Here is a 27495-nt window from a genome sequence, read left to right on the forward strand (position 1 = left end):
AATTTGGGTTTTACTTTATTCCCAGCCTAGTGTTTTCAGTCATAGTTTTGCTGTGCAGCACTCGGAGGTAAAAGCAGCGACTGTGGGTTTCTTCCACAGATTTAAGGCTTCATTTAAACTCAGCAATGTAAGGCAAAGTATAGTCTGCCCCCCCCCTTGCCTCCATTCATGTGGACAAGAGGCAAAACAATGTGTTTAAGGGCCACATAGACAAAACATATGGATTTTTCACAGCTTTGGAGATAACTGATGTTTTGCTCATGTATCTGTTTGATTTCATGCACTTTTGTTTTCAGAACATGTTCGGGGCTGTCTGGTAGCCTTTGATTCTCAGCCATCTTTTTGTTTTTCCTCCCAAGACGTGCTGTTTAATCTTTCCTGTTCAGACGCCGGCATCACGGTGGGCAAAACATTAGGGAACAGAGGCTCCAAGTATGAAACGAAAACAGACACCTGTTGCCAATAGAACATGCTGGTATAATGGCCATCTGATGTCCTAGTGGGATTTAAAAATAAATAAATTAGAAAATAAATATTATTGTTAATTTTTTAAAAAAATAAAGACGTTGGTGAGCATGGCATACGAGTCTGGCCATTGAGATGTATTTTTCCATTTTCTTTTATTTTTTGCTTTCAGCTTAACTTTTGCTACCAGGACAAAAGGGGGAAGAAGAATGCAGTCGTTGTGGTTAAACCATCATTTATAAAGACAGGGAAAGTTGCTCCATGTGATGCTTCCTCCTTTTGCATCTTGAGTTCCGAAAAGAGCTCCTCTTTGTGCTATTTTTTTTTTTAAAAAAATCAGTGTTTTAAAAGTCATCTTGAAAAGGGGCAGGGGGCAAAGACACATGACTTCCCAAATTGCCTGTAGCTTTCCTGGCACGGAACGGAGAAATATTTCTTCATCTCACGTTGCATAATCATTTTTGACGTATTGTTTGTTCCAGCTCAGGGTTGCTTTCATCAAACCACAAATCCAGCGGAATAGGAGAAATGTTCTTTCTCTTTTTCTCCCTTCCTTTCACAAGGCTAACGAGAGTAATCGTGGAATACAGTGTACTGGGAAACATCGTTGTTGTTCACTAATATCCCCCTCTGCTGATGTACCACTTTTCTGTAGCTGCCCCGGTAAGCCTGCAGCTGACTTCTCAGCGGATTTTACTTGGCATAAAAAGATGGAGGCTGCAATCCGACGCTCACGTACCTGCATGGGAGTAAGCGTCATTGAAATTAATTGGACTTACCTGTGAGTAAGCATAACTAGGATTCCTCTATAGAGATAAAAAGAGGATGGGAGGGGATGCCTTATAACATGAAATAAGTAAGAAATTTAATAATAATAATAATAATAATAATGATAATAATAATAATAATAATAATAATAATAATAATAATAATAATAATAATAATTATTATTATTATTATTATTATTATTATTATTATTATTATTATTATTATTATTATTTATTTATACCCCACCCATCTGGCTGTGTTTCCCCAGTCACTCTGGGTGGCTCCCAACAGAATATTAAAAACACAATAAAACACCAAACATTAAAAGCTTTGCTAAACAGGGCTGCCTTCAGATGTCTTCCAAAAGTCGGATAGTTGTTTATTTCCTTGCATAGGCGCCGACTCCATGGGGCTTGAGGGGGCCCGAGCCCCCTCAAAAATTCGTTTGGGGGGGCTCAGCCCCCCCAATAATCTCGGGCGGCGGTGGGCGCGTCCGCGGCTTTTATAGGGCGCCCGGCGCGCACCAGCTCGATAACGGGCACCGGCGCGGCGAGGGGCGCCGGGCCGGGGGAGGAGGGCGGCCGGCCTGTCTCCTTGGCAACCCCATTGAGCAGCGCCGGCTCCCCCGGGAGGGCCATCCCCCCGCGCCGCCGATCGCCAACACCGCCGACGCTGTGGCTGCCCGAGCCCGAGCCCGAGCCCGAGCCAAAGCCAAAGCCAGAGCCCGAGTCAGAGCCAGAGCCAGTCAGTCAGGAAGGAAGGAAGGAGAAATGGGGAGGGGGACGAGGGAGGAAAATTGCGCGCAGGGTGAAGAAAGGAGAAGGGCGAACGAGACGAGCTTCCAACCCAAAAAAGGGCGGGAAGACTGGGAGGATGCAGGATCGGGAAAGAAAGCGACGCCTTCCCCGCCCGCGACGTCGCCCGCTTGTCATTGGCAGCGCAGCGGGCGCCCAGAGGGGCTGGGCACCGGCGCAGGGCCGCTCCGCAGCCGCGGAGGACAGCTGCACGGCTAGCAAGGTGCGCCGCGTAGAGCGCGGCCCTTGTGTGGCCCGGTGGCCGGGCAAGCTCGGGCGGGGACCCCCATGCGAATCTAAGACGGGAGAAGAGGGCAGAGCAAAGGGGGTCCCTTCCCCAACCTCCGGCTCTGAGACTTCCCTGCGCCCCAGAAAAGCGAAAGGATTTTCTCTTCTTCTTTTTTTATAAATATTTTATTAAGTTTTCAAATACAAAGTTAGAAACATACACTGAAGAAAAAAGTAAAAGAACAAGAAAAAGAAAAAAAGAAAAAGAAGAAAAGAAAACCAACCATTCAACACATTTTTTATATAACTAACTGGACTTCCTCGCATCTCCCTTACCCTGCATTCTTTATAATAAAGATATCAGCAAATTATTACCTTGTTTCGTACCTTATTTTGTACTTTTCAAATACTATACCTCTAAATTTAACATACTTTTCATCAGTTACTTATATCTTAAATTAAACATAGTATTACCTTAGATTTTGACCTTTTCTTACTTAAAATATAATTTCCTGTTTCCCAAATCTAATTGCTGAAGCTATAGTTTCCGAATCGTGTAAATTTTTAACATTCATACAACTTATATTGTTTTTGTAAATAGTCCTTAAATTTTTCCCAGTCCTCTTCCGTTGTTTCTTCTCCCAAATCTCGGATTCTGCCAGTCATTTCAGCCAGTTCCATGTAGTCCATCAATTGCGTCTGCCACTCTTCCAGTGTGGGCAAATCTTGTGTCTTCCAATATTTTGCGATAAGTATTCTTGCTGCTGTAGTTGCATACATAAAGAAAGTTCTATCCTTCTTTAACACTTTCTGGCCAACAATGCCCAAGAGGAAGGCCTCTGGTTTCTTGGGAAAGGTATACTTAAATACCTTTTCTAACTCATTATAGATCATTTCCCAGAAGGCCTTCACTTTTGGACAAGTCCACCAGAGGTGAAAGAATGTCCCTTCAGTCTCCTTACATTTCCAACATTTATTATCAGACAGGTGATATATTTTTGCAAGCTTGACTGGGGTCATGTACCACCTATAAATCATTTTCATAATATTTTCCTTCAAGGCATTACATGCCGTGAATTTCATTCCGGTGGTCCATAACCTTTCCCAGTCCTCAAACATGATGTTATACCCAATATCCTGAGCCCATTTTATCATGGCTGATTTGACTGTCTCATCCTGAGTGATTTTCTCTTCAACCTGCCCTCCATCCTCTTGCAGAAAACTCTTTGCCTGCCCTGCCCGTATCTCGTTTTTGCTTTTTAATTCCACACACGCACCCTTCGGACTTCGTGGCAATCGGGCGCGCGGGTGCGTTTCCTAAGAGAGTGAGGACCCCCGCCTCCTCCCCACCTGCTCCCTCGCCAGCCAGCCAGCCGCGCGCCCTAGCCGGAGAGCCCCGGCCGTCCCCGTCGCGCAATCGGCTGGATCTCCCTTCAGCAGGCCGTGCTCACAACTCGGCCCAGGGACCCCCCAGCAGCGGATCTCCGGCCCAGCTGAAGAATCCGGCAACAAGCCCCCTCCTCCCCAATCGCTCCGCCGAAATACGCTCCAAAACCCCCCAGATAGGCCGCCGGCCACCAAGTCTAGTGGCGCCCTGAGCGAGGGTCTCTCCCCAACACCGCCACCTCGAACTGCGTTCTCCCGGCTACCCGAGCGAACCAGCGGCAGGACCCCGGTATGGGCCCCCCCAATATTTTTTATAAGTCGGCGCCCCTGTTTCCTTGACATCTGATGGGAGGGCGTTCCACAGGGCGGACGCCACTATCAAGAAGGCCCTCTGCCTGGTTCCCTGCAACCTCGCTTCTCGCTGTGAGGGAACCTGCAGGAGATTGCTTATGTATGCGACAACAGCAGCAATAATTTTATTATCACAAGCATGGAAAACAGAGAAAACGCCAACAAAGGAAAAATGCCAAGTTAAGCTTATGAACTACGCGGAACTGGCTAAGCTGACAGAGAGGATACATGAGAGAGAGAGAGAGAGAGAGAGAGAGAGAGAGAGAGAGAGAGAGAGAGAGAGAACATCGATTTCAAAAAGGAGTGGGAACCATTTATAAACTATATAAAAAGACAGTATAAAGATTTGGACCCATTGGCAGGTTTTGACTAAACTTTCACAACTATATAAGAGGTAAAACCAGCAGAGTATAGAATTTGTTTCATAAATCAATACGGAAATAAGGAGCGAGGCCAAAGAGGGGGGAGGGGAGAAATATGGATATATAAATTGTTAAGTTAAGATTTGTGGAAAATTTGTTGTTATAATTTGAAAATTCAATAAAAATTATTTTTTTAAAAAATCAAACATTAAAACCTTCCCAATACAGGGTTGCCTTCAGATGTCTTCTAATAGCCAGATAGTTGTTTGTTTCCTTGACATCTGATGGGAGGGCGTTCCACAGGGAGGGCGCCACTACCAAGAAGGCCCTCTGCCTGGTTCCCTGTAACCTCACTTCAATTACCAAGTATTTTCTAGGCGATTCAGACTTTCGACATACTGTATTTTTCGCTCTATAGGACGCACTTTTTCCCCTCCAAAAATGAAGGGGAAATGTTTGTGTGTCCTACGGAGCAAATACAGGCTCCTTGGCTTCAGCGAAAGGAACCCGAAGCCTCCAAAGTGCAGAGGGAGCGCTCCCTCTGTGTTCCGGAGGCTACGCGTTGCTTTCGCTGAAGCCTGAAGAGCGAGAGGGGTCGGTGCGCACCAACCCCTCTCGCTCTCCAGGGTTCAGGGATAGCTGCCTGAAGCCTTTGGAGCGCAGCGGTACCTTGTGCTGCGCTCCAAAGGCTTCGGGTTCCTTTTGCTGAAGCTGGGAAAGCAAGACTCTCCTGGCTTCAGCGAAAGGAACCCGAAGCCTCCAAAGTGCAGAGGGACCTCGCACTGCGCTGCAAAGGCTTTGGGGTTAGCTGCGCAAAGCCTCCGCAGGGCAGCGGGGTGAAGGCACCCCGCTGCCCTGCGGAGGCTTAAAAGGCTGTCCCCGAAGCCAGAACAGAGAGACGGAGCACTGCGCAGCGTCTCGCTGTTCTAGCTTGGGGATGCCGGGGCTTTATGGGGAAACCCCGGGCTTCCCCCTTCAGCCCTGACTCTGATTTGATTCGAAATATTTTTTACTTGTTTTCCTCCTCTAAAAACTAGGTGCACCCTTTGCTCGGGTGCGCCCTATAGAGCGAAAAATACGGTATATGACACCCTTCCCTAACTGAGGCATCTACCCTCTCTGTTTCTCTAATCCTTCTAGGTTCATAGGTTCGGGCCTGCTGTTTTTCTGCCCCTCTATCACTTCTGACCACTTTTCTGCCTGCCATTGCCATCCTTCGCAGCCATTATCACCTAGCGATCTGAAAGCGTTTCCCTCTACTGCCAATCCTTTTCCATCTTTGCGACTGCATTATAGACTTTTCTCCTTCAGAGTAACCAGTCTGTGTGTCATGTTGCAGCATTCTACAGAATGTATCTATATCTCTACCAGGGTAAACACTTCTTACAGCAATAATAAGAAGAATAATGAAATATGACAGCCAATTATGTCTAAATGCAGTGTTTCGGAAAGAAACCTTCCATATGCTAATTTACATTGTTTTATGCACCGTTGGGCCTCTCGCTGTCATAGGGCTGACTGTGCAACGGGTATCTGTAGAAATGATCTTTAAAAGCTTGGATTCTAATTAGGTTGCTTGGGCTGTCACTCAGCAAGAGTTCTTCACGTGAGGGTTATAGCGATGGCTTGATTACTACTGAGTGTCAGAAGGTCGTCCTGGATCTCTCTTTGATCATCTCCGTAATTGCCTAGCAAGGGGAGACAAACGGAAAGGAGATAACTGTTACAGAAGGCTGGTTAGCATTTGCATTCACGGTTAGAGCTCGCAGCTCACAGGATCAGCCTGGCTGGCTGGCATCCCCTCTGCGTGGGATTTGTAATATCTGTTTGTTTGGTTGCCACCCAGCGGTCCAGAGGTAAAAGCTTTCTCTTGAGAAACAGATTCAGGTAGGTAGCCGTGTTGGTCTGATGCAGTCGAAATAAAAATAAATAAAAAATTGTCCAGTAGCACCTTATAGACCAACTAGGTTTGTTCTGGTATAAACTTTCGTGTGCAAGCACACTTCTTCAGATACACTGAAGCAGAAGCCACCAGACCAGGGGTCAGCAAACTTACTGCTCCTCGGGCCGGTGTCTCCAGCGCTGATTGCGCGGCGGGCCGGAGGGTGGGGGAGCGCGTGCCCATACACGTGCACACACGCTATTTCCGGCACACTTCCTGGTTGGAGGAGCACCAGAAATAGCTTGTGTGCATGTGCACGGGCCTCCTCCGACTCGGATGTGCACCAGAAATCATGCTTGTGCGTGCACACAAGCTATTTCTGGTGCTCCTCCAACCTGGAAGTGGGCAGCCGTGCAGCGCAGCACCAGTAAGAGTGGGCAGCAGCAGTGGGCAGCGGGGGTCGCTTTGGGCCAGATAAACGGGTCCCTCAGGCCTTAACAGGCCCACGGACCTTAGTTTGGGGACCCCTGCACCAGATCCTTATATATAGTGGGAGGGTGGGGTATTTCTCAGAAGGGTAGTAGGAGATGGGTGATTGGCTCAATGGCTATGGTAAACCTGTTGATGCTTGTTAACAACTGTTAATGACTGCAATTAGTCCTACAGCAAAAAAGCAAGGGATGACCAAAAATACCTTTAGCATGCGTAATGAGACAAGAATCTAATATCTCTATTAAGACCAGGTCTCTCCATAGTTTTCAGTTTGGTAATAAGTTGTAATTCAGCAACTTCTCTTTCCAGTCTATTTCTGAAATTCTTTTGTAATAAGACAGCTGCTTTGAGATCGTGTATTGAATGTCCTGGGAGACTGAAGTGTTCTCCTACTAGTTTCTCTGTCTTGTGATTCCTGATGTCAGATTTATGTCCATTTGGTGTAGGGTTTGGCCTGTAGGGTCTGGGAAACAGTTGGAACTGAGCAGGCATTCTTGGAAGCAGTCCCAAGATGGATTCTGGAAGGAAAATCCTACACCCGAAACCAAGAAATAAAACCCATTGAAGTGGACAAGGCGAGACACAGTGGTGATGGCAAGAGAGCTAACAGAACTGAACAACAGGGGCAAAGGCCCGTTCTCATGTTGCCAGCCTCTGGACCTCTCATGGAGGAGGCACACAAAGAAGGGCTTCCGATGATGATCTCAGAGTCTGGGTCAGTTCATATATTGCAACACTTTGCGAGGTAAGGTGTTAGTACACCCATTTTACAGATTGGACAACTGAAGCTGAGCCAGCGGAATTAATGTCAGAGCTGGCATTTGGATCTATGCCTCAGTCCAGCATTCCACTGATTCTCAACGTGTTATTTACCAAAGGTGTCATGGGCTTTGAAGATGCTGGAACTCAGGACGAAAGGGAGAAACGCGCTAAGAGGAAGGCATGCTTGTCAAACCCTCACAATGATCAACTCCTGCCCAGAAGCCAATATCCCGACTATGGAAGGATTTGTGGATCCAGAATTTCCATCCACAGTCACTTATGGACTTACTGTTAAGACCGTGTTCGTGGAAGACAATCTTACTTGGCTATGAGTGATCGTCAAAGAAGAAAATTAGAAGGCCTATGCACACATATTTCATTTAGAAGAATTTGACATTCAGAAGGAAAGTGGGGAGCGATGATGATAGGCTAGATCAAAACATGGGGAGGTGTCCATCTCCCATTCCTGCTAGACATATTGTTGTTGTTCAACTGATGCAGTTGATGTTAAAATACCGTGTCTTGTCTTTTGTTGAATGAAGTTAGATTGGATACAATACAGAACTAATGAGCCGTATTGAGATAAGGTTAATCACTTGCCATGCTATTGCATACGAATTGCTTGAGATGGCAATATTTCTCATTTGAAAGTCACTGAATAGCTTGGGAAGGAAGACAACTTCGTTAAGTGGACAACAGCTCTGAGCACGCTAGCTTTGCAGAGGGAAATATGAAGGTCATTTCATTAATTGTAACCACCGTCAAGTTAGGGCAAGCTCTCGCCCTCTCTTGAAGTGATAACCAACATATGATCGCCTCATCACTTCCCAGTAGATTTACTAATCCCCCATCCTTCGCTAGATAATTGCCTGGCTAGATAAGAAAACATGACGTACGGCAGCATTTTCACCGGGTAATCAAAGGACAGCTGCAAATGTCACATGAACAATGTATTAAGTAAATTCCCCTTTTATACTTGGACTCAGATCCATAGAGGAGTTGTTGTTGTTAATTTATGAAATTTGTATCCCAAGATCCCAGGGCAGTTCACAACAGAAAAATACTGCTACAAAAGTTGAGGGTCTCTCCTCTGTGGCAAGTGCCCATTGGGTCCCAGGTCTGTGTTCATTTGGAGAATTGAGACACAGCAGAGACTGTCGTAGCTTTAAGAAATGTGGTTTATTCGTCTATTTACACCTTCATTCTGCGTGGAGGGAATCCAGATCTTACAGTATGGTCATTCAAGAGGAGCTTGTACGCCACAGCAGGGCAGCCATGCAGTCCAAGGCATCTCTCCCTGCCAGCCTGCAGCCAGCCTGCCCAAGATGGAGCCCAATCTTTCTTCTTCCCCCTCCTTCCCAGAACACCCTGTTAAAAACACTCTCTTCCTGTCACCTCACACCCAGTTACCCTGGCAAACTTCCAAATGTCCCCAGTCTCTGTTCACACCTCAGGGCAAGGGAGCAGGACAGTTCTCTTGCATTGCCCGTATTGTTTCTTAATGGTCGTAGCCTGGCCAGGTCATTTTGAATAGGCTAGCCCAGGAATTCCTCTGCAGCTTGTACAGTGGTGCCTCGCAAGACGAAATTAATTCGTTCCGCGAGTTTTGCCGTCTAGCGAATTTTTCGTCTTGCGAAGCACGGTTTAAACGGCTTAACAAAGTCGCAAGACGTTTTCGTCTTGCGAAGCAAGCCCATAGGGAAATTCGTCTTGCGAGGCAAATCGCGGACGAAAAAACCTTTCGTCTAGCGAGTTTTTTGTCTTGCGAGGCATTCGTCTTGCGAGGTACCACTGTATTTCTCCCTTTGCATCCCAAATGACCAAAATTGTACCATTTATTTTCATTTTCACAAAAGGGAAATACAAAAGACACAAAAAACTGAAACAAAAAACAAACCAATAACACACACATACATCAAAACAATTCCACTGGAAAAATGGTGATGTCCCTGTGGAGATGGCAGTACAGTGGAACCTCAATTTTTGAACGTAATCCATTCTGGAAGACTGTTCGACTTCCGAAGTGTTTGAAAACCAAGGATCAAAGGCTATCAGCAAAGTCTATGGTGAAAATTGAGAAACGCGCCTTGTTGCTGACACACTTTTTATACACACATCATTTATTGACACAGTAATTCAGTTTTACTAGCAAACCAGAGGTTAAACCAGGCACCCCCAACCTTCGGCCCTCCAGATATTTTAGACTACAACTCCCATCATCCCCAACCACTGGTCCTGTTAGCTAGGGATCACGGGAGTTGTAGGCCAAAACATCTGGAGGGCCGTAGGTTGGGGATGCCTGGGCTAAACTAACCCCTTTTGAGCCGCGGGAGGAGTGTGGGGAGCATTCAACAACACAACTACACACTGCAGCTGACACACTAACACATAGGTAGGCAACCTAAGGCTTGGGGGCAGGATCTGGCCCAGTCGCCTTCTAAATCCGGCCCATGGACAATCTGGGAATCAGCGTGTTTTTACATGAGTAGCATGTGTCCTTTTATTTAAAATGCATCTCTGTGTTATTTGTGGGCATAAGAATTCGTTCATTATTTTTTCCAAAATATAGTCCGGCCCCCCCATAAGGTCTGAGGGACAGTGGACAGGCCCCCTGCTAAAAAAGTTTGCTGACCCCTGCACTAACGTGTCATGACACACAGTTTGGAAAGCTCTGATATGGATGTTTCTGAGACATAATCCCTTGAATTTCACAGAAAGTATTCCTGATGAGTATACTAAATTAAATCCTGCATGAATGCCGCACCTTAAGGGGTTAACGCAGCAATACAATCTTCAAACCCACCAGAACAATACAGTTTCTCCTTTTTATTATTCTAATAAATATTACAGAAATATATCTGTCTCTATATTTAAAGTCCTCATTTGTGTTTAAGTGAGAGATCCATTTCTCTACCATCAATGCCACTACTCTAAGTCCATTTGAGTGGATTTTATCTCCTGTCAGCATCTCCTGTCAACTTATCTCATGTCGGTGATCACAAGTGCTGTCATCAATCATTTCTTAATTGTAGGCAAAATCACTGATTTTCCATGTTGAGCAAAGATGATCTTAGCAGCTAGAAGACTATTTGGGGGAAAAACAATCTGATGGGGACCTGCCAATTGTCCTTAAAGGGACCCCTGACCGTTAGGTCCAGTCGAGGACAATTATAGAGTTGCGGTGTGCATGTCTCTTTACTGGCCGAGGGAGCTGGCGTACAGCTTCTGGGTCATGTGGCCAGCATGACTAAGCCACTTGTGACGAACCAGAGCAGCGCACGGAAACGCTGTTTACCTTCCTGCCGGATTGGTACCTATCTATCTACTTGCACTTTGACGTGCTTTCGAACTGCTAGGTTGGCAGGAGCAGGGACCGAGCAACGGGAGCTCACCCTGTCACAGGGATTCAAACCACCAACCTTCTGATCAGCAAGCCCTAGGCTCTGTGGTTTAGACCACAACACCACCCGTGTCCCTTAATATGTCTTTAATATGGCTCAAAACAGAAGCTCCCATAATTTCAGAGGCAATCAACAATACCTGGCAGCAATGAGCATAATTAGAGATGCTAGAAATTAATAAAACCAAACCAATCTGCCGAATGTATGCAACTTTTGACTCTGTTCAATACTCCATTTATCCTGACAGGACAGATCATCTTATACCAGGCTTCCTGTAAACTATAGCCATCTGAGGTCAATTTAAGGAGATCATATATATTATGCCAGCCTGCTGAACCAGCCAAACCAGTTCCTTTGGTAAGATAATGACCTGAAGCTAGAAGCTGGAGAAACAGATTCTTGTCTTTCTTTGTGCTGGACCAAAAGAGAGAGATATATAGATATAGATATAGATACAATTTATATATACAATGCTGTCCAGGGTTGTTGTAAAGACTGTGGAGAGAATAATTGGGTGCACTCTTCCCACCTTGGATCAAATCTATGCTTCCAGGTGGCATAAGAAAGCTGCAGAGATAGTGCAGGATAGTGCGCACCCCGGAAATGATCTCTTTCAGCTTCTGCCTTCTGGAAGAAGGTACAGGGTTATAAAGACTAGGACTAGCTGCCTGAGAAACAGTTTCTATCCAAATGCGATTTTGGTTTTAAATACAGAGCACGTCAAAGTGCAAGTAGATAAATAGGTACCGTTCCAGCGGGAAGGTAAACGGCGTTTCCGTGCGCTGCTCTGGTTCGCCAGAAGCGGCTTAGTCATGCTGGCCACATGACCCGGAAGCTGTACGCCGGCTCCCTCGGCCAGTAAAGCTAGATGAGCGCCGCAACCCCAGAGTCGGCCACGACTGGACCTAATGGTCAGGGGGCCCTTTACCTTTTTAAGGTAGTCTTTATGTGAGTATATTGCATTCAATGATGGGGTATCAGAGTTTTTAGGGGCTAACCAGGCTGGGATAGCAGGCTTGTGGGTTTTTGAATGTCTGATGTATATTTTTTCAATTTTGTTGTTCTGTATGGGACAATGACAATAAAGATTATCGTATTGCATTTGTGGGGTGGGGGCTGCAAGTTCGTCTTTTGGGCCAGCGTTCCTTTGGTGCTACCACATTTCTGCTCAGTTGCAAAACGCTCTGCTCTGTTGGTCTTCACCTCCTCTTTGGTTTTCTTTGCTGATCTGTTGACACTGACTAGAAGAAGCAGGACTGTGACAATGCAGTTGTCTCCAACTGCCATTGCAGGTTGGGCTTCCAGCCAAGGCAGTTAATGCTTCCCTTTGCATTCCTTTCTTCTCCCTAGAGAAGAGCGATTTTACAGACACCTGGCATTTACAGATCCAAGGAAGTTATCGCTGCTGCTAAAACCTAGCTGTGGTAGAAAATTGCTGCGGCAGCAAAATTCTACCTCTGAAGTACAAAGTCATTAAGGAAGCTTTTTTTTAAAAAAAAAAGGGGGGGCTCAGGCTTCATCTCTACCATTTATCATTAAGTCTCCGAGTTAATTTAATTAAAGCCATAATTGCTCATTTTAAAAAGGACACTGAATATCATAGCACTTGGCCAAAGGAGACTGAACGGATGCACGTGTCATAAAATGAATTGAATCCGCTGTGAGGAAACCATTCCATAGAACTATCTGCTAAGTATCTGACAAACATACTGCCTTTGGGTTGGCTTGGACTAGGGGAGGGGTGGGGGATGTTATTCCGTTCATATTTAAAGGCAGATCTGCTTGACTCTACCCAACATAGCCAGCCTTTGAAAAGGGCATCGCTCAGAATTTTGCGATGTCATTCCGCAGTCAAGGAAGGTGCATAAATGGTCACGTGTCAGTGAAAATACCATAGGAAGATGCATTCTGTTAGGGAAAAGTGGATTGCAAAAACGTGTGTGTATTAGGCAAAAAAACACAAAAAGCCCAATGTTCTTCTTTGGCGGGGTGGTATGCAACTGTTCCATATGTTTTTAAATGCTTTAAACCAATTTTTTAAAGATAATTGCCATTGCTATTAAATGTTTTCAGTATTTCACTTGACTTGCAATTGTCTCTTTTTTCTGTTTTGCTGCTTGCCACCCTGGGCTTCTTTGGGAAGAAGAATGATGTAGTGGTTAATAACAATAATAATAGATTATTATTTATACCCCGCCCATCTGGCTGGGCTTCCCCAGCCATTCTGGGCAGCTTCCAACAAAATATTAAAATACAGTAATGCATCAAACATTAAAAGCTTCCCTAAACAGGGCTGCCTTCAGATGGTTAGAGAGCCGCACTAGGACCCGGGAGACCAGAGTTCGAATCCCCACCCAGCTGTGAGGCCGTCCCTGCTTCTCAGCCTAGCCTACTTTGCAGGGTCGCTGTGGGAATTAAATGAGGAGGGGGAGAACTGTGTGTACCACCTCGAAGGAAGAGTGGGATTTAAATATCACAAAGAAAATAAGGAAACAAAATGCCATCAATCAGTCCTCCGAAATGCCGTCATAAATTCAAGCCTCATTTCTCCGGACTCCCTCGGTTACAGCTGAAAGGCCTGCCTGTTCTCAGAGCCTGACCGAACTTCTTGCCATTGCTTGTCCCACCACCATGTGTGGTCTTTGTCTGCTGGAACTCTGCCACGGTACGGCTTTGGAAGATAGACGGTGATGGACGTTTTCTTTCTCTCTGCCTCTGCAGCGAATGTGTACTCCTGGCCCTGGTTCAAACCGGTCAAGGGATGGCTACTCGGTTCATTGTTCACTTTCCGAAGATCCCCCTTCAGCCTTCTTTATTTTATTTTATTTTATTTTTAGCAGCTGCTATCATTGCGTAGCTGTTTTAATTCTTCATCTGGAGAAGCAAACACATTCCCTCTCTTTTCAGCAGCCCTGAGCCACAGACACGCCTCTTCCTAGGGCTAGGCTGCTTTCAGCCTACAGAGTGCCTGTACCAACTCCTATCGACATATTTTTACAGATCCTTGTTTGCACTGGTTTTAGTAGCCCCTGTTAACTTGGAGTGGTGTCTTCTTTCTTCTTGTAGCCAAGTAAGATTGTCTTCCATGAACACGGTCTTAACAGTGAGTCCGTAAGTGACTGTGGAGGCCAATTCTGGATCCACAAGTCCTTCCACAGTGGGGACATAGGTTTCCGGGCGGGAGTTGATCATGGTGAGGGCTTGTCAAGCGTGCCTTTCTCTTAACTCATTTCTCCTTTTCACCCTGAGTTTGTTCTTCAAAGTCCACGACACCTTTGGTAAAGGCTGTTCTCCAACTGAAGCACTCACAGGTCAGTGTTTCCCAGTTATCAGTGCTTATACTACATTTTTTTAGATTTGCCTTGAGAGAGTCTTTAAACCTCTTTTTTTGACCACCAGCATTACACTTTCCATTTTTAAGTTTGGAATAGAGTAGTTATTATCATTATTATTATTACTATTATCATTATTCAGAAAAGAATGGCCACAGTCAAGAATGGCACCTGGCAGACTGTGAGAAGAACTTGGAAGGTTCCGGTGTCAGAGTAATAGCAACACAAACCTTATTTGGATGAGCTCTGACATTAAACTGACTTTTTGGACCTCAATATTGTTTTACAAGCAGTTTTACTGGTCAGACTAGTAAAATATGGACAGACTGCACATAGCTGTATACATAACAAAACAGGCTCTGATATAAAGTACCAACTAGTAAATGGCAAAGACTAAAACCTCAACCAGAAACCTTAAGAAGAAACTTATTCAAAAAACATAACATGCCCTGAGACCTTAGGGTGGAGGGCAGATTGTTGTTGTTGTTGTTGTGATACAAGTCTTAGCTTGTTTTGTTGGGTGGGTTTGGTAACAATCATGAATCGCCTCTCTGTACTATACAATGCAGGAACATCAGATCTTTGAGACGTCACCTTCCTCTAACTGTAACTGTTCGGAATAACATTATGTGAGTAAGGCAGCTAATGTGACTCGGCGACTCACATTCCACTTTCAAATCACTATCCTAAAAATAACTATAACCGCCTCATTCATTCACAATAACCCAAGTCATCCACCTCTGAATCTCATGCTAAGATGGGAAAGCTTTCACATTCTCATGTGGTGTCAGCTGAGCTTGGCAACCGCAGGGCTCATTCATACCGCGTCGCAGTTTGCGGCTGTACTTTTCATGCCATTTATTTCACTCGATTTGGGGGCAATCTCGATTTCACTCAAGCAGGTTTCTTCCTGCCATGGCTCCCTCGCCCATTTCGCAGCTTTCGTTTCGGCCGATGAGAATTGAACGAAGAATTTGCATCAATCGCTTTGGCGTGTGTCCGACACGCGCCGAGATCTTCCTCTTTGTTACGTGCTTTGAGGGGTGTTTCGAGCCTTTGGCAAACCCTAGAGCAGCAAGGAAACAAATAACATACCCTATTCCCCAACACAATCCCAGCAGGGTCATCCAAGGCAGTGAGGTCAATGGGGAGGAGCTAGGCAAAGAATGATCCAAGAAGTCCTTAACAGCAGAACAGGTGGAAGATCACAAGTGGCATGTTACAGCATATTATTCCCTGAAGGAGAACTACTTGAAAATGATTTGCGTGACCAGGCGGCAACAGCCCCAGCCCCCAGGGATCATAAGGAAGCCCCCAGGTATCATAAGGAAGACTCTGACATATAGAATTAAAATTAGGCCACAACTTTATTAAACTTCCAAATGTAGGAAGATCTTGGCTTAGGTCTTGGACATGTATCCCTCCCAGCCCCCCAGCCAGGGGGAACTGGGGCTCATCAAGGTAAATGGGATGTGGGGGTGCTCTGTGAGGCGTAAGTGTAGCAGGCAGTAACTACACAGGGTAGTTGACGGACAGCCTTTCGGTGTACAGCCAGTGACACCCAAATATATATACAGTGGTACCTCGGGTTACAGACACTTCAGGTTACAGACGCTTCAGGTTACAGACTCCGCTAACCCAGAAATAGTAGCTTGGGTTAAGAAAATGAAGAGACTTCAGTTTTTCTGTCCTGTAGCTACACATGATATTCATTCCTTAAGATTCCACCATTCTATCTTCCACAAACCAGTATTTTTTTCAATCTTCAAATCCAGGTATTACAAGACCACTTCCTCTTTCACGCAAAAAGTGCACAAGAAATTTCCAATCCTTAACAAATGTCAGAAAAGATTTTCTCTAATTAAACATGTGAACTTTGCCATCTCAGCCAAGTCCAATTGTTTTATCTATCAATCAATCAATCAATCAATCAATCAATCAATCGTTTTATCAACTATTCTTCTATAATGGGTGGGGCTGTGTCTTTCGGAATGTTGCAGATGTTCATCTGAGTAGCACGAACATGTGTGACAGGCAGTGGCGTAGCGTGGGTTGTCAGCACCCGGGGCAAGGCAGGTAATTTGCGCCCCTTAACCCGTGGATTTGCGCCCCCTAACCCGTGGATTTGCGCCCCCTAACCCTAACCCCCAGATGTTGCGCCCGGTGCGGCCGGCCCCCCCTGCACCCCCCACGCTACGCCACTGGTGACAGGGTTGTATGCTCTGCTCCAAATCTTCCCAATCTTTAAACCCTTGCAAGGTGCAATTGCATGTGTGTTCTTTGCACAAGTTCCCCTTTTGTGGCTCAGTCCAGAGGAGGTGCATTGGCAGAATGCTTATGTGCTGACCCAGCAAAGCACCTAGTCGGCTGCATTAATGCAGCACAGTTCCTTTAGCTGAGCCATGCCAAAATGTAGCAAACCTAGTGTGCAATGTCATTGCCTTTGTGCGGATCGTAGCCAGAGTCAGGCCCTGAACCTGCCTCTTACATTTGCAATAGAATTCCAAGGTTCCTTTAAAAATGCGAAAATGACTCATAAGTGGAGTATGCAATGAGGAAATTAGGGAAATAATCAGAAGGATTTGTGAATGAAGCGTTTCCTCCCAGATGCAATCTTCACCAGAAGGCAGCGTAAATCATTAACATGTGCCTGAAATGCACACGTGGTCCAAATGACAAAAACAAACCTCCTGTCCTTTGCTAATAAGGGAAAGCAATATATTTTAGCTCAATTTTAATTGCTGTGGGATATGAAGCAAGGGAAGCATTTTAAGACGATTACGTTGCATGCTCTTTTATGTGGGCCGCTTTTTGAATTCCATTTTCCCCTCACCTCTTTCCCACAAAGTATCGTGTTATGGGGAGCAATTATTCAGTAACTGGGTTTGTTGACATTGGCGACTAAATGGCCCATCTCTCAGTATATAGTGAGAAACAGCTGCCTGCAGAGATGATTGGGACTGGGATTGTGGAAGCTAGAAATGGGGAAATCTCAGCTTCTCCCTCCATTCTGATTTCTGATTCAAGCATACCTTGTGGATACACATCAATTTGCCCCAATGGCAAATAGCAGCTTCCAGCAGTGGGGAGCAGGGGCCATGACATGGAATTGAAATGGTTAAATTCCACTCTGGTTGAGGCAGTGACTTCCTGTAACGTCATGGTGGTAGCAATGGCACCTGGTCATGGAGTAAGAGGAGGTGGTCATGGAGGTGGTGGCTGGGGCGACAGGTGGGGCCTGAACCACACCAACGCAGGTGTCAGGGACTGGGCTGAAGGGGACGAAATGGAGGAGGAATGGTGTAGATCGCCCCCCCCTTCTCCTGAAGCTTCCAGAGAAGAGGAAGGCAGTATAGTGGTGCCTTGGTTCTCAAACACCTTGGTTCTCAAACGCTTTGGTTCCCAAACACTGAAAACCCGGAAGTATGTGTTCCAGTTTTCGAACGTGTTTCGGTAGCTGAACATCTGATACAGCTGTTGACTATTGTTTCCGGGGTGCCTGCACCAATCAGAAGCTGCGCCTTGGTTTTCGAACATTTTGGAAGTCAAACGGACTTCTGGAACGGATTAAGTTTGGCGCTTTTGGTATTTATTTAGCGTTTTTTGAGGCTTTTTGGGTTACTTTGTTTTTGTGATGTGTGGAATCCAGTTCAGCTATGGAAATGGATAAAAGCCCCCCATCCAAACATTGACTATCATCAGTGCAGGTAAGAAAAAATAATAATTTTAATTTTTATCATCTACAATACCGTATTATTTATTTTATATTATAGTACATTGATTATTGTTTTCATTTTATGGATCAATGGTCTCGTTAGATAGTAAAAATTCATGTTAAATTGCTGTTTTAGGGGTTGTTTTTAAAAGTCTGGAATTTTTTCCCATTTTTTCCCCCAGGCCTTCCCATCTCTAGTCAAGAGACAGAGATGAGACAAGCCACATTTCAACATTTCAGTGTAGCATAGTATAGTACCATTTTTTAAAAAAAAAAGGAGTATATGGATACATACCTTTTCAAATTAAGAGCAAGAGCATCAAGTGATACTGAGAACGATCCTAGAGTTCATCCCCAATGTATTTCTTATCAATAAAAAAATTGGTGTGCCACAAGCCAACTTTTATTCTGAAAGTGTGGCCCACAGAATAAAACAGTTTGAGAACCACTGCTTTAAAGTTAGATTAGACCTGCCAGACCTGCAAATGTATTATGAGGCAGCCTGTTTTTGTTGGTTAAAAGAATGAATTACATTGGATAATGCAGACATCCTGGACTTAGATGGTCATGACTTAAAATTTGATTGGAGGGGAGAGTGCTCTTGTGCTCAGATCCTGCTTGTTGGCCACTGTGAGAACAGGATGCTGGACTAGATGGGAAATCGGCCTGATCCAGACGTCTCATCTTATCTTCCTAAAATGTCATTGTTAAGACCAATTGCATAGGCCCTTCCCAACTGATCGGTGCTGATTTGGGGGAGGCCCTTCTGATTGGCCTCCCAATTGAGATACAGTGGTACCTCGGGTTACATACGCTTCAGGTTACATACGCTTCAGGTTACAGACTCTGCTAACCCAGAAATAGTGCTTCTGGTTAAGAACTTTGCTTCAGGATGAGAACAGAAATCGTGCTCCGGCGGTGCGGCAGCAGTAGGAGGCCCCATTAGCTAAAGTGGTGCTTCAGGTTAAGAAGAGTTTCAGGTTAAGTACGGACCTCCGGAACGAATTAAGTACTTAACCCGAGGTACCACTGTACTTAACATGGCAACACACGATTTTCTCACTGGAAAAGAGTTATCACACCACTTCAGGACATGCCATGTCCTTCTCAAAAATCTGTGGAACAACAAGTAACTGTCAGCATGGACATACAGCAATTTGAGAATTTGGACAGTAAAAATAAATTAATGGCACATATGTGCCTTTCTGTTGTGTCTAATGACTGGTGATTAATCCACCAATATGTTGGTTGTCAGCATAGTTAATATGACTATGTCTAATGGGATGCGTTAATATCATCATCTGAAGTATGCTTGCAACAAGCTTTATGGTAAATTAATCACCAGTCATTAAAATCCACAGGAATACACATACACAGTTTCTGTCCAATAAATAATTAATATCCAGATTTTCAGACTGCTGCATGTTTGTGCTGGAGAACAGTTGAATTCCAGCTTCAGAGAGGTGTTAAAGAGCCTCTCACAGAAAAAAATTGGCAACCTTATAACACAGAGAAAATAAGTTTAAAAGTTTGCATGCAGCACCACATGAATGACCCTGAAGACTTAAGCAATATGTAGAAGTTCCATCTGCTTGATTCAGATTTTATGTTAAAAGTGTGGGATAAATCATCTTCGAATTGCTAACATGGCTGTCCAGCCAGACTTAGCTAGGTCACACCCACTCACCTCCAGAGGAAGGGTTATCAAACCCTTTGTTCATTTCCATTTTCTTTTTGAACTGACTAGTCTAAACTGAATGCCCCAAGCTTAGATTGTGTGGCTTTAGCCTGCCATTTTTGTGTTTCTGTACAGATAATTTGGAAACTAAGTTGTACGCCGGCTCCCTCGGCCAATAAAGCGAGATGGGCGCCGCAACCCCAGAGTCGGTCACGACTGGACCTAATGGTCAGGGGTCCCTTTACCTTTTAAATGAATATTGTAAAACAGAATTTTTTTTAAAAAAGAAATTATATACAAAAAGAAAATGCAAATGCAAAGTTCGGCAGAGCTACATATGAGAGAATAACTTGCAAGTATATCTTTAAGAGGCTGCTCTCATCCTTGATCCATGTGATAATTATCCTTGGGATCCCCAAAGACATCAGGTTATGTAGTTAACTCATCAACACGAGCCTTGTTCTACGACAGCTGCTGAGTCAGGACCGACTGCGATAGAGTTTCTGTTTACAGGCAAAATACAAAGTTGAAGGGGCAGGCCAAAGACATCTCAGTTCATCTGTGATGTGGGGCGTTGGGTGGGACACACTGAGTTCTAAAATGTCTTCTAGCGGGACTTGAATTAGAAGTGTCTTGTAGCTGACATAAGTTATTCCTCTTCCAATTCCTTTTTTGGTAGGCACTACTGTCGAGCGACTTGCAGCTATGTACCCTCTGCTATCTCAAAGAGATATATCTGCAGTATGTTGAGTGCACATCATACGGCAAAAAGTGAATTCAAAAGGCAATCCACTTGGTCAAAGGGAATGGCACATGGAGTTAAACAGAGCTGAGACAATTCATTCAGTTTTAACATTCATTTCAAATTAAGTGCTAAGGAAATGGGTCTTACAGTGTCATTGAAATAAGAAAAGCGCTTTATGAAGTTAAGATGTATGCTACTTTTTAAAAAAATAAGATCTGGGGGATAATGATTAAAGTATTTAATAATAACATTGGAAGCCAAAGGAGCAGATTATGTTTTCTAGTAACAAGGAGGAGCTTCTGTGATTCATGTATATTGGAAATATATACAATTTTTAAAGCTCTGTTGGGAAATGATTTGATTTTATGTTTGTGGGACTAGCATTGTTTGGGTTTCTTAACATAGCTGTAAAGCATTGGTAATCTTCAAAAATTATAATTATGCATGTCACAGAGAAAGTGGATGAAGGAAATTTTTTCTCCCACTCTCATAACACGAGAACTCAAGGAAAGTTAATGAAGCTGACTGTTGGAAGATTCTAGGCATTATTCCAACTCATTCGCCCAGAAGACAGTGATGGCCACCATCCTGGATGGCTTAAAAAGAGAATTGGATAAAAGGATCCAGCAGCCTCTTCTTATGTACTTATGGTGAAACTGAAGTTTTTCAAAATGAGTGTCAGGAGATTGTCCCTCTATAGGATTTTTGAGCTACAGAGTTTGTAGAACTATGTATTCAAAGTCTTGGGAAAGGGACACAGGTGGCACTGTGGTCTAAACCACTGAGCCTCTTGGGCTTGCTGATCAGAAGGTCAGCTGCTCAAATCCTCGTGACAGGGTGAGCTTCTGTTGCTCTGTCTCAGCTCCTGCCAACCCAGCAGTTCGAACACACACCAGTGCAAGTAGATAGATAGGTATCACTGCGGCAGGAAAGTAAATGGCATTTCCGTGCACTCTGGTTTCTGTCAGGTGTTCCGTTGCGCCAGAAGCGGTTTAGTCATGCTGGCCACATGACCCAGAAAGCTGTCTGTGGACAAACACCAGCTCCCTTGGCCTGAAAGCAATATGAGCGCTGCAACCCCATAATTGCCTTTGACTGGGGTCTTTTACCTTTACCTTTACCTTGGAACAGCATGAATCTAGGAGCAAGACAAAAACTGAACTTTGGTGCTGTCAGTGAGTATATGTATAGCCATGATTTGAGTTATTTATTGAGGACTGCAATCTTATTCCTTTGCACTTTTTAAAACGAATCATTGCTGATTTTATCAATACACTCATATTCTGAATTAGCTGATAGCATTTAATACAAATGGATTAAACACCATTAACCTTTGATATGTCGTTATACAGCCGGCACGCTTGAATTCTTCTCATCCCAACTACTCGGTTATTTTCTTCTTGGTGGCATGTGTTTTTGTTGCATTAGCAGCCCCACAAGTTGCACATGTTGTGCGTTTGCTTCTGTGTGTTTTTTGGTGTGGCATATTCAACGTTAGTAACATTGCAATCACATAAGTCAAGTTCCAACTCTTCGGCTGTATACTCACTTGCTAACAATACTAGTGGCTTTGACGAAGCGATACCAAAATATCTCATGCTGTGGCCAGTTGCTATATGCGTGGTTAGCAAGTTTTTGCTCAGCCAGCACAGCACACACAGGTGTGAGCAGTGCCTTCTGGGAAAGTTGTGACCTCATACTCTTATTTGAAGGAGGCCCTCTGTGGTTGAAACTGAATCTCTCACCTGTTAGGTCCAGAATAGATGCATTGACCATTACTACACTGTGCAGAGAGGGCATCTCAAATACTTTCCAGCCGATGAACATTTGGCCATATCTTCTGTGCATTTAGATGGGTGCAGTCCCTTTAAAGTTTCACGGCTTCTCTATCAGAGGTTTAGATTACATGCTATTTTGTCTTCCAAACACGAAAGTGTCAGGAGACCAAACTTAAGTCACATGAGCAGCGGATCTTATTGACATTCAAACATTAAAAACTTCCCTAAATAGGTTTGCCTTCATATTTCTGGTATTCAAAGGGATACTGACTCCAGCGCTGAAAGCAGAACATAGCCATTGTGGAAGAGATATGGAGCAGTGCTGTTGTGCTCATGTCCTGCTTAATAATAATAATAGTAGTAGTAGTAGTAGTAGTAGTAGTAATAATAATAATAATAATAATAATAATAATAATAATAATACCTTTATTGTTCAATGTACAGGGGACGCGGGTGGCGCTATGGTTTAAACCACAGAGCCTAGGGCTTGCCGATCAAAAGGTCAGCAGTTTGAATCCCCGCGATGGGGTGAGCGCCCGTTGCTTGTCCCTGCTCCTGCCAACCTAGCAGTTTGAAAGCACAAAGTGCAAGTAGATAAATAGGTACCTCTCCAGCAGGAAGGTAAAAAGCATTTCTGTGCACTGCTCTGGTTCGCCAGAAGCGGCTTAGTCATGCTGGCCACATGACCCGGAAGCTGTACGCCAGCTCCCTCAGCCAATAAAGCGAGATGAGCGTCGCAACCCCAGAGTTATTCACGACTGGACCTAATGGTCAGGGATTCCTTTACCTTTACCTTTGTCAATGTACAACCTGTGTACAATGAAATTAACCGAGCCTCCCCCCTCCCACAAACACTCAATCTCATTGTCGCACAACACACCAACCCCGAAAGTGAGTTGCACTATATTATTTTCCATTCAGCAGCCTAACAGCTCACAGATAGAAACTGTTTTTTAGCCTGTTGGTACGACTTAAATCTCTATATCTCCAGCCCGAGGGTAGAAGATTAAAGAGGTGCTGGCCGGGGTGTGAATCGTCCCTGAGAATTTTTCTTGCTCTCCTAAGGCATCAATCCCTTGCAATGTCATCTAGTGGGCTCAGGGGACAGCCCATGATATCATGGGCTGTGTTCACCACCCTCTGTAAAGACTAATCTTAAACCCCACCCACTTGGCTGGGTTGCCCCAGCCACTCTGGATGGCAGCTTCCAGCATATACAAAAACACAGTAAAACATCAAGCATTAAAAACCTCCATATACAGGACTACACATTCAGATGTCTTCTAAAGATTGTATTTATCTCCTTGACATCTGATGGGAGGGTGTTCCACAGGGTGGGAGCCACTACCAAGAAGGCCCTCTGCCTGGTTCCCTGTAGCTTCATGTCTCGCAGTGAGGGAACTGCCAGAAGGCCCTCAGAGCTGGACCTCAGTGTCCAGGCTGAACGATGGGGGTGGAGATGCTCCTTCAGGTCTACAGGGCTGAGGCTGTTTAGGGCTTTAAAGGTCAGCACCAACACTTTGAATTGTGCTCAGAAACGTACCGGGAGCCAATGTAGGTCTTTCAGGATGGGTGTTATATGGTCCCAGTGGCCGCTCCCTGTTACTATAGGCACCATGAGCTTCCCATAGACATCTGGTTGGCCACTGTGAGAAAAAGATGCTGGACAAGATAGGCCAATGACCAGAAGGTTCCTGATGTGATGCACTCCCTTTATTATAGGCCAAATTTGATTTATTTCCAGCAAAACTGGTGTGTTTTGTTAACTAAACCTGAACAGAAAAAGAAGGTAGGGCAATAGGAAACGTCGAGAAGAGAAAGCCCAGTTTATTGCTAAAAGCTGTGCACTCAAAAAAGTAACATTTCATCGGCATGATCCATATATTATTCAAGGAAGTTCCTGGCAGAATACACAAGCTTCCTTTACAAGTCACTGAAGCTCATTAACTCTCCTCGCACACACTTGCCATCTGGCTGCACTTATGAGATATTATTGCCAATGTGCCTCATAGTCTGTGACAACCCTCAGTCTGTAGATGAAAACGAAGTGGGACCTTATGCCATCTAATTTCTCTGAAACAAGTTGGCATCTTCTGATTCTTCTTCAGATGCCCTGTAGGGGGAAAAAACCTAACATTTTCTAACGTTAATGGCAAGCAAAAAAAATATGCATTATGTTTGTTTGTTTGTTTGTTTTCTTCATTCAGAAGGACACTTAACCACGGGAACAGCCTGAGACTGATGGCATCCCCTCCCATATATAGATAGATAGATATAGATAGATATAGATAGATAGATGATAGATGATAGATGATAGATGATAGATGATAGATAGATAGATAGATAGATAGATAGATAGATAGATAGATAGATATAGATAGACAGACAGATAGATAGATAGACAGACAGATAGACAGACAGACAGACAGACAGACAGACAGACAGACAGACAGACAGATAGATATTCTGTTTTACAAGTTAGAATACTCATTTAAACATCCTTAAAATATCAATGACTTCCCTTCTTCTCTTTCCATGGTTCATTTTGCATATCATGAATTCCTGCATATTTTACATAAACTAAACCATTCGGTATTCCATTATTGCATCCATCAAAACTTACTTACACCGCTGAATTTACCTTAATGCTGCCAAACATCCCCTCCCACTTCTGCATACAGAAACCAACTGGGCTTGCAGATGCATCTTACTTTACGTATAGCATCCTCTGCCACATCTGAGGCAGCACATTAGAAGGTCATGTGGCAACAGAGGGAAATGGCTGGGGCGGTCAGAATTGCTTCTACTGGCCCTGAGAATCCACCACCTGAGGCAGTTTCTTCACTCTACCCAATGGTAGAGCCAGCCTTGCTTCAGCAAAATGAAACATTCATTTGAGTGTGTTCCCACGGACATTTCTTGGTTTCTCTAATTTCAAATAAATCCTTTTAATACACATTGGAATACTGCAAATGTAAGGGGGGATGTTAGCTTACGGAGAAACACAGCTCAGGTGTTCAATCTGGCCTCCAGAGACTTCACAACAGGCTCCCAGTATCATACCCTCCAACATTTCTCTGATGAAAACTGGGACGTCCTATTCCATCACCATCATAATTTTATTATTTATACCCTGCCCATCTGTCTGGGTTGCCCCAGCCACGCTGGGCGGCTTCCAACACGTATAAAAACATAATAAAACATTAAACATTGAAAAACTTCCTGATGCATGACTGCTTTCAGATGTCTTCTAAAGACTGTATAGTTACTTCTCTCCTTGGCTCGGAGGTTGCATAATTCCATAATTCCAAACGCCGGCTCCCTCTGCCTGAAAGCGAGATGAGCACCACAACCCCGTAGTCGCCTTTGACTGGACTTAACCATCCAGGGGTCCTTTACCTTTTTACCTATTACGCTTCTTGTATTCTTAGGCTATCTATACTTATGCTGTATTCTTATGTTTTTATTGTTATGTTCTGTAAATTATGCTCTTAATGTTGTATACCACTCTGAGATCTTTGGATAAATGGCAGTATATAACTGGAAAGAATAAGAATAAGTGCTATTCTTCTAGAAAATAAGGTGCCAGAACTTACCATGAACATCTCACTCGTTCTCTGAGAATGGCAATGGTGCCCACCTGAGAGGTGCCAGAACCATAATAATAATAATAATAATAATAATAATAATAATAATAATAATAATAATAATAATAATAATAATATCTTCACATTGGCAATGATGAGTTTCTTCTTTTCATCAGCAGTGGATCCATTCCACAGAACTGGAGCTTATAAGACGGGCCTTCTGAAAAGTCAACAGGTCCATCTGTGAACCAGCAAATAAATTGATTCAATTCTGTATCATCTCCAGGAAATGTGCCTGCGAGGTCAGCTGGGGAGACGTTGTCATTTAGCCAGCACCAGGCACTGCATGCGAGTGAGCCTTCGCATAGTGACCTTTCCTCCATCCCGAGCACTGAACATTCTTTCCACAGTCTGGTACGTGTGACTGCATGGTTAACTCTGTGACAGCGCGAGAACATTAAGTGGGTGTCAGTGACTAATGATAACTTGTCTTCAGGCTTTTATTTTCGTGAGTCCTGTTCTGTGCATACACGTTAACAGCTGTAAGCCTGCCTGGTGAATGTTGTCTCTGCGGCACTTTGTTTGTGGGCTTGCTTGCTTCTTCATCATCTTTGGTGATCACTCACACCTGAGTAAGATTGTCTTCCATGAACACGGTCTTAACAGTGAGTCCGTAAGTGACTGTGGAGGCCAATTCTGGATCCACACATCCTTCCACAGTGGGGACAGAGGTTTCCGGGCAGGAGTTGACCACGGTCAGAGTTTGCCAAGCGTGCCTCCCTCTTAGAACATTTCTTCCTTTCGTCCTGATTTCGAGCATCTTCAAAGTCCATGACACCTTTGGTAAAGGCTGTTCTCCAATTGGAGCGCTCGCAGGCCACTGTTTCCCATTTGTCGGTGTTTATACTATATTTTTTTAGATTTGCCTTGAGAGAGTCTTTCAACCTCTTTTGTTGACCACCAGTATTACACTTTCCATTTTTAAGTTTGGAATAGAGTAGTTGCTTGGAAGACGCTAATCAGGCATCCGTACGACATGACCAGTCCAACGAAGTTGATGTTGAAGAATCATTGCTTTGACACTGGTGATTTTTGCTTCTTCCAGTGATGATCCAGCGAGTGAATGTGGATTTGCAGTACCCTTATCACATGCATGATCCTTCTGAAGGTTTGAGTTTCATTTGTCCAATCTAGTCAACATTACCAGGAAGCACATTCATGGCCAGATGCAACCAATTGGCTGCTAGAATTGTAATGACAACAATGCACAAAGGCATAGGGAAACTGGTAAAAGTGTGTCCTGTCTGTGCCGTGTGTTGCAGTGCAGGACTTTGGGCCAAAGAATACAAAACAAAATAGGTATGTTGCTACTTCACCTCCCAACTGCTCTTCTTTCTTTAAGGAGCTATCAGATTGATAGAACTCTTGATCGGTAATAATATAAAGGAGCTGTGAGAGCCATGCCATGACTGCCCAAATCTCGATTTAGAGGACATATTCCTCAGCTCGGAGTTTCTGCAGAGCTGGGAAACGGAGCTGGAAGCTGCAGCTAAAGAGACTATGAAGTGCACCAGGCCAAAAGTATTGCTCCATTTACTAGGCAAGGTTGCCAGACTTCTAATATTTCTATCGAGCCTGTCTCACACAAAAACATCATGTCTGGCATTTGCAGAGAGGTCAGCGCCCTGTGCAGATTCTCTCAAAGTGGTTTACAATCGTAGATCCTCATGGAAGGAAGTATGTGTCAGGAGTGCGTGCAGCAGCCAGGC

The 27495-nt window shown here is 44.3% G+C and overlaps 1 long non-coding RNA gene across 2 annotated transcripts; it reads right to left on the bottom strand.

The window, feature by feature from the left end:
- Nucleotides 1-26636, bottom strand: LOC308596624. Of its 2 annotated transcripts, none has more exons than XR_014012576.1 (3): nucleotides 25871-26636; nucleotides 5830-6042; nucleotides 1-496 (listed from the first exon to the last, which is right to left on the bottom strand). It is a non-coding gene; the product is annotated as an uncharacterized lncRNA (long non-coding RNA). The 2 variants fall into 2 exon arrangements; XR_014012577.1 differs by having other exon boundaries at nucleotides 5844-6042; nucleotides 25871-26634.
- Between the last annotated feature and the right edge of the window lie 859 nt (nucleotides 26637-27495).

The sequence above is a fragment of the Podarcis bocagei genome (genome assembly GCF_964188305.1).
Source record: "Podarcis bocagei genome assembly, chromosome: 10".
Taxonomy (NCBI): domain Eukaryota; kingdom Metazoa; phylum Chordata; class Lepidosauria; order Squamata; family Lacertidae; genus Podarcis; species Podarcis bocagei.